The sequence below is a fragment of the Myotis davidii genome, unplaced genomic scaffold (genome assembly GCF_000327345.1).
Source record: "Myotis davidii unplaced genomic scaffold, ASM32734v1 scaffold573, whole genome shotgun sequence".
Lineage (NCBI taxonomy): Eukaryota > Metazoa > Chordata > Mammalia > Chiroptera > Vespertilionidae > Myotis > Myotis davidii.
Genome location: NW_006285997.1, coordinates 5,909,509 through 5,922,783, shown reverse-complemented (window position 1 = coordinate 5,922,783; position 13,275 = coordinate 5,909,509). Strand labels below are relative to the sequence as shown.

The following is a 13,275-nucleotide window of genomic DNA, read 5'->3' as shown; positions in this document are numbered from 1 at the left end:
GAGGACTGTGGGCCCTGCCAATTGGCCAGGCGCCGCAAGTTGGGGTCTTGTTTCACAGGATGTGGTTGTGTCTATGGTGCGCACTTCCCTTGATTGTCATTGGTTAGTTTAAAGAAATCCTAGATGTGGCTAGCAGAGCCTTGGGCTTCTGGGAAGAAGCTCCTTGCTGAGGTTAGTTTAAAGAAATCCTAGGTGTGGCTAGCAGATCCTTGGGCTTCTGGGAAGAAGCTCCTTGCTGAGCACATGGCTAAGGCTGCTGCCCAAAAATGGAGGATCCGGGGCAAGATGGAGAGCATAGCCCGCACCCTTTCATGAACTTCTCAAGCTGGTCTGCTGAAAATAGGGGCACTCCTTCACTGGGAAGGTGTGATCCAGCCTCCTGGACAGACAGTATCCCCCTGATTCCCTTTGTCTGATGCTCCCAGGGCTCTTCTTCCTGTCTCTGTTGCTCTGGGCTGGGGGTCCCTGCTTGGGGTTGAGACTCCACACTCCCAGAGGGAGGGAGTTTAGCAGCTTCAGCCATAATATCCCTCTGGCCTCTCAGCCACCACTCCTGCTTGCAGCAGGCTTTCCCTTTCCATGTCTCCACTCCTCTTACCAGCTCTGCATGCCTTTTTCAGTGCTCCTTATATATATTTCAGATCAGCGACATGTCAATCAAGTTTTCAAGTTGATTGCTCTTTATTTTAAGTGTAAATCCAGTTGTGGCTGGGAGCAAGTACATGCAGCCTCCAGTCCAGCTACTCTGCAGCCCTCTTTCCACTCTACTAATTCTTTCATTCTTCTTGATATAAGAGGCATTGATATATGACACTTGAGAACTTGGCCTTTGGAATTAGATATTCTGAATTCAAGTATTTACTTTGCCACTCTCGAAGTATGTGACTTTGGGTCATTTACTTACCTTTCAAGGCCTCAGTTTCTGCACCTATAACATGGGTCTATTAATTGAGAGTAATAACAACTTAATGAGATAATGTGTGTAAAGTGTTAATACAACATCTCACACACTGTTTGCCTAGAGGCAAACGTAATAAAAGATAAATGAATGTTAGTTACTATTATAATTGTTTACTATGTCCTTTCCTTAAACATTTGTTATTGAATCCTTATTCTCCATTGAGGCCAACACATTCTACCTCCTTCAAAAATTCATTCAAATTTTTCTAGAAATCATTAAAATGTTTTTTATCTTATATTCCCATAGCATTTTCATTGTTTACTAACCTCTTAGAGCAACTTCCTCAGATCTAGCTGTCCTAGAGTTATGTATTTACATGCCCTCCCTCTACAGTTTGTGAGCTTCTATCATAAAAGGATTATCACAGGGAATATATGTTGGATTTCACTGAATTGATCGGCATCCTATACTCTAGAAGAGTTCTTTGATGAGGTAGGTGGCATACATTTGAGTTTGAAAATGAAGAAAAGGCTGGCCAGCATGGCTGCGTGATTTGAGTGTCGACCTATGAACCAGGAGGTAATGGTTTGAATCCGGGTCAGGGTACAGACCAAGATTGTGGGCTCGATCCCTGGTGTGGGGCCTGCAATGATGCCCTCATTGTTTATGTTTCTATCTCTTTCTCCCTTTCCCTTCCTCTCTAAAAATCAATTTAAAAAATATGAAAGGTATTTTAAAAAAGAAAATGAAGAAAGGCAAAAAGAAAAATGGGATTTATGGGATATAGTTTTAGGCTAAAAAGCTGTTTCATATATATTGTTTCTAATGATCCTTACAATAAATCCAGGGTGAGGTTATCATAATTTCCATTTTTTTATAGGAAGATATACATATCCATGAGTTAATGGTTTATCAAAATGTGCTAAAATACAGATTTTCTGATATTGTTACACAAATCTCGTTTTGAAGTGAGAAAAGAGATAGTGGTGGCTTGATACAGAAAATTTGGGAGGAATATTAAGTTTCACCCCAGAAGAAGGTAAATTTCAAGGATAAAAATAGAAGGGGAAAAGTGTAAATAGTAGGACAAGAGATTAAAGAATGCATTGCTATTAATGGCTCTCAGAGAAATAACAAATAGAATAAATATAAACATATATATATATAACCTATAGAGATACATTTACTTATATCTCTACATCTCTGTTTATCTCCATTTCTGTATCTCTCTATCAAGGGAACAGTTTATTTTATAAAATTGGCTCATGGGGTTTTGGAGACTGGCAAGTCTGAACTCTACAGAGCAACCAGCAGTCTGAAGACCCAGGGAAAGGTTAATGCTGTAGTGATGAGCCTGAAGGATGCCTCCTACCTGGGACGACCTCTAAAGGCTTTCATAACCTTACTGCTGAGATCCAATCTCATTGTAAACAGTGATCTGCTTTATTCAAATTCTACTGATTTAAATGCTAATTATATCTTTAATAATACCTTCACAGCAACATCTAGACTGGTGTTTGACCAAAAACTATGTGCCATGGCCTTGCTAAGTTGACACATGAAATTAACCATCGTGTTGGTTAAAAGAAAACGTACAAACTCACAAAGTCAATCTCTTAAATTGTTTCTCTCTTTTTTCATTTAAATATGTTCTTTCCCCAATCTCACTCTTCCTAAATACAGTCTGTAAACTGAATCTCTAATATCTCATCAGTACTCTCTGAGATAGCTTCATTTAGCCTTTTCCAGAAAGATCCTGAACCAAAATTCAAAGCATCTCTTTCCCCTTTCTCTCACCTTTTTCTTTCTTCTTTTTCTTTTGATCTTTGGGCAAAAAAAAGTTCTACATATTACCTTGGAATGTAAGAGCTTTTTTTAGCAATAGAAGTGAAGAGCAATAGAATGAAACAAGTAGAGTAGAAAGAAGGAGATGAAAGTGGTAACTCAGAGAAGAACTAACAGTATATTTCAAAGGTGAAAAAAGATTTATAGATCTAAGGGTGCCAACAAAGTCTTTCCTGGGCTGTACTAGTAAGGAAATGCTTCGAAAGCCTGGGGTGCCTCAGTGCACACTGGCAACTGAGAAGTTCACAGCTGGGAACTTTTGATAGTTTGATAGGAGGGGCAGTGCTAGGGGTTCTGAAAGGAGGATTTGGCATGTCAGAGAATCATTTACTGTTACAATACGAGTAGAGAATATTTGCCATCTAGTCAGCTTCTTTTACTCTATCATTAGATAGTAAGATTTTAGTCAGGTCTTCTGAGGAGCCAGATCCTAATGAATTCAATGTTTTCATTTTTATAAGTATCAACAACAGTAAGAGCTATAATAAGACTAAGTAAATCTTCCAAAATTCCCTGAAAGGTAATGTTTTTAATTCCTTTCTAAGAAGGTTTCTCATGTTGATATAATATAGTTTGTTATTGCCATGACATAGACATACTGTCTGGCAAATGAATCCTGTCCCTGTAAAGAATGAATTAAAATAAGTCTGATATAGTAGTCATTCCTCACAAAGGTTTTTAGACATAGTATCAAAAACTGTAAGGTAACCTGACCTGCATTTTCTTTCACTGTTTGAATGAGTTTTACAACATTATCTACCAAATTGTGGTTCAACTTGCCTTCAAATGTTTTCATTGTGGGGAACCTACTCTTTGAGCAACCCCTCTGAATTTTAGAAAACTTTGACTGCGATTTCTTTATATTCAGCTGGAATTTATCTTCCTGTGTCTTCTCCTCCCTGATTCTAGTTCTACTCTTTAGAGCCTATTAGAATAAAACTAACATCTTTCACTCATAAGTCACTAAAATAATTGAAGAAAACTATTATTCCCTCCTCACCCTTAATTTGGAGTTGTCTCTTTTTCAAAGTACCCACCCATATTTTTAATTATGCTTTATTACTAAATGTAAAGCACAGTTGTTTGTTTGTTTACTGATCCCTTTCCTATAACAGATACAAAACTAGACAATTACCTTATATGACCTGACTGACAGATAATGGTAGAAAAAAAAACTTTTTGAAATGTTTAGCATTTCTATTATTCGATTATATCTCTTTAACTTTTGGTTTATTAAAACTTGACAGTCATTTCATCACATGGTGCCATGTTACATACATTACTTCCAATTTCATTGGGCAGTTCGGTTTTTGGATCCAATGTAGGATCTTATGTTAATCCCTGTATTTCTACCTTTTTTAGAGATTCATCCCATTGCTACAGACTGACAAGATTTTTTTGTTATTTCAGTTCTGGTTCTGACATACAATGTGTTCATTCTCTTGCCAGGCTTCATGTCATCTACATATTTGATAAGCATGCCTTCTGTAGCTTCATACAATTCAATCTATAGGATTATACAGTCATAATTACATCTTTTGAGAACTTTCCAACCTTCTAAAGTTATATTTTCTTTCAAAACTTAATGTTATAGAGTAATACAAACTTTTCACTACACTTTTAGAAGTTCCACTTTCTAAACTTTAGAATCTATTCTTTCCTTCTTCGGATGTCACACATTCTCAGATGACAGGTTCTCAAAATACATTAATTCCATTAGTCTCTAACTGTGATGCTTAATGCTAACTTAACTAGGCTAAGGGATTTTCAGATATTGGTAAAATATTATTTTTTGTGATGGCGTGTCCAGCAGAGATTAGCATTAGAAACGGTTTACTACTAAAGAAGATCACCCTCTCCAATATGGATGGTCATCATCCAATCTACTGAGGGCCTGAATAAGACAAAAAGGCAGAAGATGGGCCCATTCACTAGCTTTGTTTGAACAGACACATCTATTTTCTCCTGCCCCTGATCATCAGTAGTACTCCTGGTTTTCAGGGTTTGAGATGCAGAACAGTACAGTCAAACCTCCGTTCTTGAACATCTCCCATCTCGATCAGTTAGGTTCTCGACCAAAATGTTCATGAAAAAATGTCTTGGTTGTTGAACAGAACTTGGGTTCTCGACCCAGCAACCCTTTTCATGTTGTTACCTGTACGATCAGACACACATCTCTCAGGAGACAAACAAAGGAGAGAATGAGCAAGTATGTCAGTTTAACACTAAACCTTGTGCTGTTAACATCTCAGGAAATTGTGCAGTGAATATTTTTATGATTGTTCATAGAAATTGGCAGCTTAGATCATCGGTATTATAAATAATCTCTAAACATTGTTAGATTTTACCAAAGTTATCATTAAATAAACAAGTTTTTAAAATAGGCATATAAAGACATTATAAAAATCTGTATTCTTTTTGGTTCCCGAACTATTTATCTTTGTCATTGTAGGTTAATCAGCATTTCCTGTAGCCTAAATAATATTGCATATGAAGAAAAAAATAGCCCTCGCTGGTTTGGTTCAGTGGATAGAGCGATGGTCTGTGGACCAAAGGGTCCTGGGTTCCATTCCAGTCAAGGGCACCTACTTGGTTGCAGGTTCTTCCCTGGCCAGGGCCCTGGTTGGGGCTCATGCAGGAGGCAATGTGATTTCCTGGCCCTGGTTGGGGCTCATGCAGGAGGCAACCACCGTGATTTCCCTCACATTGATGTTTCTCTCTGTTCTTCCTTCTCTCTTCCACTCTCCCTAAAAATCAATGGAAAAATATCCTCGAGCGAGGATTAAGAATAAACATTAAAATAATATTAATAAAATAAATTACAATCTGTAAACTATTTAGCAAATGTTAAACAATTAAGAATTATCTATATCTTTCTTTCGATAAATGGTCAATTCCAGGGCTAAGTCATGAAAAAAGACAAGATGAATGTGGGGTACCTTTTGGTATCGGAGGCATGGCAAGGGGGCAAGGAGCCAACTTAGAGGAAGTCACAGCATCCAAAGCTGGAACAAAATGAGAAACAAAATAAACAAAAACAATATGGATTGTAATTCAATATTATAACAAATATCCATGAGCCCTTACTGTCATAAATAAATAATAGTATAAATAAGTGGGAGAGATGAGACAACTTTTGTTGTTGTTATTATTAGTCCTCACACGAGGATATTTTTTTTAATTTTTTTCAAAAGAGAGGAAGGAAGGGGAGAAGGGTGAGAGAAGGGGGAAAAGATTGATGTGTGAGAGAGATATCCATTGGTTGCCTCCTGCACATGCTTAGACTGGGATGGGAATTGAACCTGCAACCCAGTTACATGCCCTTGACCAGGAATCGAACCTGAGACCCTTGGTGCAAGGACAAGGCTCCAACCAGTGTGCCACACCTGCCAGGATAGAGACCATTCCTTTTTAGAGAAGAATTATAATCAGTAAATGTAGAAGGAATGAGGGAACCATAAGGACACCACAATAACTATTGCTATCAAGATCCACTAATGGATGCTAAAATTACAAGGGGGAAATTGTAAATTAACAGTGGAGAAATCTGGCAGACAACACCTTCATCAAGTAACCACATATATGGATATATGTTCTTTGGCTAATCCCTTCACCTTCTTTTACCCAGTCTCTCCTTCTCCCTCCCCACATTTTAAATCAAAGTCTTCATAGTATCATTTCAGAACCTTGCTATCATAATTTTAGAATTATCCTTAAGATTAAGAGGAAACAAATCGATTTAAATAGAAAGAGCATTATTAACCACATCATAAAACTGTAATAATTTTTGTATGCTGAAATTTTTAAGTATTTGTCATTTCACAAAACATTTTTTGTTTACATTCTACAGGTGACACCATTCAATAATTTCTCAATATTTTCCTCTTGTGAGGATAGTTTGTATATCTTTTTGACATTTGTAATTTGTTATTCGGGAAGATTTTTCAGAGAAACTTTTTATCTGAAATAGTAGGTCTTCTTAATTTATTTCCTCCATTTTCAATGTAAACAATTAGAATTGAACTGCCATTTGCTGAGACAGCAATTGTTTCAAAGCCTCTGAAATATTATCATTTGGGGAAAGGCCGGAAATAATTTCAATAGAGTTCTCGTCTTCATTTCTCCCAGTTTCTAGAGGAGAACTGCTTTGTTTGCTGCCGGAAGTATTTAAAATGGATCGATGAGCACTGTAGAGTTTTTTAATGAAGCATCAATGGCCCCTTCCATAGCCTTTTTTCTCAGTTCTCCAGGTTTGGTTTGGTTTTGTTTTACATCCTTAAATAACTGAAGGGTCACCCTGCATTCATGAAGGAGGTCCAGCTGATGCTGTATTTCATAGATAGCAGGATGTGCCACATTCCCAGTTCATCTCTTAAAATGGTAATAAGTAAAAGAGTCTCCTAAGGACACATGAAAAGGAGTAAATAACCTGGAATCATCTATGAATAGAAAGATAGAGGTAGATAAAATTAGTGTTGAATAAATTAGTCAATAATCCTATTAAATACATAATATATAGACAATTTTTTTCTTTAGAAAATAATCTGTTTTTAAAATACCATAAAAATGTGTCCAATGTGAAACTGGGAAAAATATTAGCAATAAGTGTTGAGTAAAGAGAAATTACTAAAAACCAACTATGAAAATTATTTAGTCACTTATCTACACATTTATTCATTCAAAAATATATATTGAGCGACTCCTCTATACCAACTAGAATACAGTAGCAAACAAACCAGACTGCTCCCTACATGAAGTGTACATAAGCAATAAGCCAATAATTAGAAAATGTGTATCATCTTGGTAGAACTGTAAAGAATGAGAACACTGGCTATGGGGGAGAGACGTGCAGAGTGGGGTCATCCTTATTTTGTGCCAGGTACTCAGGGAAGACTCTGGTGCCATCTCTGTTTGAAGAGAGACCTGAAGAACATGAGGGAGGGAGCGGAGAGATGTCTGCAAAAGGGGAATCCAAGCAGCAGGAGTAAGGAGAAGGGAGGAGTGAAGTCCAGGGTGGGAAATGCTTAGGACTTCCAAGGAGCTGTGTCAGGACTGAGTGAGCAGAGAGAGAAGTGCAGGTGGCTTGGGGTGGTGAGGTAGATTACCTAGGGCTCTTTTTATTTAAATCATATTTGTTTCCTCTTAATTTTAAGGCTAATTCTAGAATTATGATAGCAAGGTTCTAAAATGATACCATGAAGACTTTGATTTAAAATGTGGCCATTTAAATGAATTTTGTTTTTATTTTGATGCCTTTGGAGGCTTTTGAATAGAAACTTTATTTTCATTTGTTCAACAAATTTAATGATGACTTTGTGCTACTTACTGGTCCAAACTGACATGCTTATGTCCTAGTAAAACAGGAATATATGAAACAAATCAATAAATGAGTCAAATACTGGTATGCAGGCTACTGGATAGTAACAATGATGTGGAAAAAATAAAGCAAGGTAAGGACTGGCCAGGGAAAGGCTTCATGGAGAAGAGACAGCAGAGTCTGACCTAGGCTTCCAAAGGTCATTCTGCTTCTGTGTTAAGAATTTCCTGGGATTGGGGGAGCGGGGGAGAAGGGGAGCCAGTGTGGGGGTGGGAGGCATTGGGAGGCAATTGCAATATTCAAGCAAGGAGATCTGTGTCCTGAATTAGGGTAAGAGGGGAAGTAGGAGGTTTTGTATATGTCTCAGGGACAGTCAACGTAATGCTTGAATGTGTTGACTTTGAAATGCCTATTAAGACATCCACAGGAGATAGAGCAGGAAAGCAGGCAATGGAATGTAAGTTTTTTATGTGAATGAGAGACCAGATATTAGTAACCTGTTTTCTCTGCTAGGGACACTGAAAGACATTTCCATAATCATCTAAGTGCAGAGTCACACGGCTTTCCTGCGTCTTCCAAACATTAGATCATTGTCTCCTCAGAATAAATGTATATGGGAGCATTGCAGAGAGCGTGAGAACTGACAAATGTCTCTGAAAAATGTGAAAAGAATGAAGGTGGGGTGCGAGAGTCTTATTTGTCCTCAGCTCTGCCATTTAGTAGTGCTGTGATCTTTGATAAGTCTCTTGTTGGACTCTCTCATCCTTTTTTCTTCCCTCCCTCCCTAACCCTCCCCTCCTTCCTCCCTCCCTTCCTTTGATGTCCAACTCTAAAGTGGAATTGGACTATTGTCCTGTCTAGATTAAACTAAGAAGTTCTTTGCTATTTTTTAAAAATTTTCTATCTACCTATCTATCTATTTATTTCTTTATTTATTTTTAATTCTCACCCAAGATACTTTTCCATTGATTTTTAGAGAGAGTGGAATGGAGAGGGAGAGAAAGAGAGAGAAGTATCAATGTGAGAGAAACACATAGATTGGTTGCCTCCTGCATGGGCCCAGCACCCCAACCGAGGCTGGGGAGGAGCCTGCAACAGAGGTAAGTGCCTTTGACCAGAATTGAACCTGGGACCCTTCAGTCCACAAGTCGAAGCTCTATCCACTGAGCCAAACCGACTAGGGCCTTTGCTGGGTTTTTTTTTAATGTTTAACCTTTTAAAACACAGAGAGAACTTCAGGGAGTCCTTGGGGTTTCTTTGATTGGAGGTGGATTGTAATTATTGCTCCCCATGCTCCCTTAGACATGTCTGCTTGTTAGTGAACATCTCAGAAGGCCCACCGACACAAGGTTGCTGCGAGAGTGGGGCTTGTTGGAAATGTCTGACGTAGGAAGTGCTGTGTGCCAACTCGTCTCCGGGCAAAATACTTTCATGTCTTTGATAAATAGGTTTCCAATAGTTAAAACACAGGATGACACCGAAGGGGTCTAACACCATGATCAAAATGGTCATGGAGCTAAACCCATCGAAGTGGCCTCTTTATTTCTGCTTCTGCCTGTTCTGTAAAGGGGAATCTCTCCATTCACAGAAAACAAAGCTGAAAATCCATTTGCTCGGGAGTGTTTTATTGTTTGGGTTTGGTTTTTGTCTACTTAGCGCGTGAACAAGTAATATTTGGTGACAGTCTACTTCTCTGCTACCAGGGGCAAGTGGCAGGAGAGACAGGACACTGCCTTGGCCAAGTCATAACAACAATCCAGCCAGTTCACCAACCCTTACAGACCCAGCCCAGGCTGGCTGCGAGGACGGTTTTATATCTTTAGAAATGGTTGCTTTGATGGCGCATCTTTAAAGGATAAAACAATGAGTTAATAGTTCCTTGGGGAGTCATTTGGCCAAGGATTAAGGACCTGATCAAACCATTACTTACAAGTGAAAATCTGACTGAATTAACCAGTTGCTTTTGTGTCCAGAGAACTCATGTTCTCCTTCTCTTTTTCTTTCTCCCTGCCCCTCTTTCATCACACCCACACCACTTAGGTCCTTCCGTGACCAAAAGTAGCACAATCACAGGTTTATTCCTCTCAAGCTTATTTGTGCTCACGCTTCAGGCGCCAACATGACAGCATCTCCACCCAGTTTCAGCAAGCCACCAAATTCTTGCATTCGGGACCCGACCCCCACCCCCGCCTATAACCAGAAACAGTGATAGGATTCTCCTGAAAATGAAGTAGCTGCCAGATACTGTTAACATTTCCAGACCTTGAGAAAAAATGCATCTTCTTTCCAGATTGTGCATTCGGTTAACAGAAGCCTCCATGTGACCAGTTCCATGTGCTCATTCAACTTTGGCAACATCTGGATGATGCCTGAAAGGTTTTGGTGCTAAGAGCCTATTTAATTCATCATAAAAACAAATTGACCATGTTATATGCCGAAGGCAGATTTCTTCATTACGGGCAGACCTAAGACAATGAATTAAAGGAACCCACTTTTATCTGACCAGGTATAGTTTTGGAGTCTGGTCTAAGAATCTGGTGTCGCATGTCAAAGTGAATTAAAAATGGCTATTTTAATTGATTACACATTGCTATTCCCAAAGAAAAGCAACCAAAATGAGACTCAAGGCTCAGGAATAAAGAACTTTGAAACAAAGGGGTGAAACTGGCTCCAGTTGCTTCCTGTAATATGTTCATTTTTTTTCCCGTGGAAAATGATGATTTCCAAACAAAAAACTTTTCATCCAAGAACCTGCCTGAATATTTGTTCAACTGTTGTCTGAAAAGAGTTTGCTTTCACACATCACTAACCACCCATGGATTTAGGAGAGACTAAACAGGCTACTCAAACATAGTCCAAGACATGAAGGACTAGATTTCAATTTGGTGACTTTCTGTCCATCTTTCATCTAACGGTTGATATTCCACAAGAATTCTTTGCTAAAGATATATTCCTTTTCTAAAATTCAAAAGAGGTGCACGTGTAAATGCATCAAAATCGATATTAACGTGCATGGTGATTTTAAAGAAAAGAAAATCTTATAACTTTTCTGATTGGAGAAAATCTGTGACACCCCCTGCTATTTCCAACTAATTTTTGGCCATATCTTGTGGTTCATAAAAGTCAATGTTATGAATAACTAATCAAGAAGTGACTATAACTTCAACTCTTTAGTCTGAAATGTATCCTGAAAATTGAGAGTTAAAGGAAATAATTAAACACCCCTTTTTAGAAGAAACTATAGTTGATTTCCATTTGATAAAAGAAGGCCCTTTTTTCATAAGAGAATTCCAGCTAACAAATGGAGATTACGGAATTTAAAAATTATTTTCTTTATAATAAGTGAAAGTATAGATTTAAATTTGGTGGCTTTTAATTCATCTGCCATCTGACAAATTATAATTTAGTGAATTATCTAGGCCAATTCATTACATTCATAAATGAAAGAAGTGAATTGTCTGCAATCTTCAGTGACTCAGGCAAGAAACATCAATGAGTGCCAAAACAGGTAAAAGTTGTTGGGGCTAGGATATTCACAGGTGCCAAAGAATTATCCCAAAAAAGTATTTGCTAGTCACAAAGGGGTCTTAAAATGGGAGAGGTCACTCACTACCTGAACCCAATGATCCAATATAGCAATACTACCAGACAGGAAACCAGGAATTATGTAGCTCCTGCCGTGATGCAGTATTAGTTATCTAGTGTCACCCTAACCATTCTTACTAAATATATTTAATTTGAATCTAATGAAGCCTTTATATATACCTAACATGTTCACAGGAAATACAAGGGATAGAAAAAGCAAGGCAAGTAATGAGACAAAAGGAAATAATCCAATCATACCCATAAAATTGCATTGATCTCTTCAAAAAGTTAAAAAAAAAGATTGGAGGACTAATCTAGATTTTTAAGACTAAAAACTAAAACAAATGCAACACACAAATCTGAATTAGATTGTGGTTCAAAAAATCATAAAAATAATTTAGGGTGCAATTGAGAAAAGTTGAATATGGACTCACTATTAGAAGATGTTCAGGGTAATATGGGTATGTGGGTATGTGGGAGAACATCATTTCTGGAGATACCTGAAGTACTCAGGAGTGAAAAGTGATGACATGGTCAAGGTATTTTCAAATGATTTTGTATGAATCATATTTAGATCAAGGTTTCTCAACTTAGCCACAACCTATATTTTGGTCTAGATAATTCTTTTCAGTGGGGTGTGGGGGATTGTCCTGTGCATTCTAATACTATCAGCTCCCCCGCCTCTACCTTCTAGAAATCAGTATCACAAATGGCCTCCTCCCCAAGTTGTGACAACCAAAAATATTTTCAGATATTACTAAACACCCTGTGGTTGAGAACCACAGACTTAAATAAGGCAAAAACATATAGTTAAATAATTATGGTAAAATGTTAACAGTTGTTGGCTCTAGGTAAATGAGTATATAGGTAATTATTATGCTATTCTGTTAACATGGTGCATATATGAGTAATCAGTATACTATTCTTTCACTTCTCTGGAAATTTGAAAGGTTTCTAATAAAAAGATAGGGAGAATCACTATTAGAAGATCTTATATTCTGAATTGGCTTTGGATAGGAGCCAGGCATTTGTATTTTTCAAAATGCCTCCAGGTGAGTGTAAAGTGCAGGCAGGATTGGGGACAACTGAAACTAAATGATTTTATAATATGTCATCTGAGTTTTGATATAGCTCTAGGAAATATAAAAGGACTGTGAAACATAATGAAAAACAATGAAACATCACATTTCATTTATACTTCATGTATTTTTTTAAAAAGGGAATATCTTTTACTGGTTTGTATGCACAGAAGAATGTGGGATTAAGAGCAGGCAGTGATGTAATACCTTACTACTAAAAGTGTGGTCCCCAGACCAGTGATATCAGTATCACACGGGAGCTTGTTGGAAATGCATCATCTCAGACCACATCCCCACACCTACTGAAGCAGAGTGTGCAATTTAGCAACATCTCTACAGGTGATCTTATGCATATTCAAATTTGAAAGTGCTGGGTAATACACAGAGAGATAGCTTAGCTAATTTATGAAGTAGTCACATCAGTGAGCGTTAAAGTAAAAGCCAAACAACCAGTTAAAAGGGGAAAAAAAAACCATTAGTCAAATAAATCATTATGTGTAAAATCTGATTTCACTAATTGACTTTGGTGTCGAACAGAACCAGATCAC

At 37.7% G+C, this 13,275-nt stretch overlaps 1 pseudogene; it reads right to left on the bottom strand.

The window, feature by feature from the left end:
- Positions 1-6,565: 6,565 nt before the first annotated feature.
- On the bottom strand, positions 6,566-7,096 carry LOC102755716 (annotated as a pseudogene).
- Positions 7,097-13,275: the final 6,179 nt, after the last annotated feature.